Genomic DNA, 1113 nt, shown 5'->3' on the forward strand with positions numbered 1-1113 from the left:
TAAAAACTAATAAAAATATAATAAAAACTAACTAAAACAAACTAAAAACATACTAAAAACAATGCCAAAAAGCGTATAAATTATCCGCCCATCACAACACCAAATGTAAATTGTTGCTTGTCCCCAAGCAACTGAAAATCAAATAAGATAAAAAGAAGAGAATATGCAATGAATTCCAAAAACATCTATGAAGATCAGTATTAATTAGATGAGCGGGGCTTTTAGTTTTTGCCTCTGAATAGTTTTGGCATCTCACTCTATCCTTTGAAATTCAGAATGATTGGCTTCTATAGGAACTCAGAATCCAGATAGTGTTATTGATTCTCCTAGTTAAGTGTGATGATTCTTGAACACAGCTACTTTATGAGTCTTGGCCGTGGCCCAAAGTACTCTGTCTTCCAGTATTACCACCGGATACATACATGCCACAGACACAAAATTGGGTGAACCTTTTCAGATTGTGACTCAGCTTTGCTAGAGTCCCCAATTAGAGGTGTCTAAGGTTCTTAAGAACACTCTTTTTTCCTTGGATCACAACTTTATTTCTTTCTCTTCCTTTTTTTTTCTTTTCATTTTTTTTTGAATATTCACTGCTCTTTCTTGCTTCAAGAATCATTTTTATGATTTTTCAGATCCTCAGTAACATGTCTCCTTTTTCATCATTCTTTCAAGAGCTAATCTTTCATGAACAACAAATTCAAAAGACATATGCACTGTGGTGCGCGAAATTGTGATCATCACAACTTCGCACAACTAACCAGCAAGTGTACTGGGTCGTCCAAGTAATAAACCTTACGCGAGTAAGGGTCGATCCCACAGAGATTGTTGGTATGAAGCAAGCTATGGTCACCTTGTAAATCTTAGTCAGGCAGACTCAAATGGGTATAGATGATGAATAAAACATAAAGATAAAGATAGGGATACTTATGCAATTCATTGGTGAGAATTTCAGATAAGCGTATGAAGATGCTTTGTCCCTTCCGTCTCTCTGCTTTCCTACTGTCTTCATCCAATCCTTCTTACTCCTTTCCATGGCAAGCTTATGCAAGGGTTTCACCGTTGTCAGTGGCTACCTCCCATCCTCTCAGTGGAAATGTTCAACGCACCCTGTCA

The sequence above is a fragment of the Arachis duranensis genome, chromosome 4, assembly GCF_000817695.3.
Source record: "Arachis duranensis cultivar V14167 chromosome 4, aradu.V14167.gnm2.J7QH, whole genome shotgun sequence".
Taxonomy (NCBI): domain Eukaryota; kingdom Viridiplantae; phylum Streptophyta; class Magnoliopsida; order Fabales; family Fabaceae; genus Arachis; species Arachis duranensis.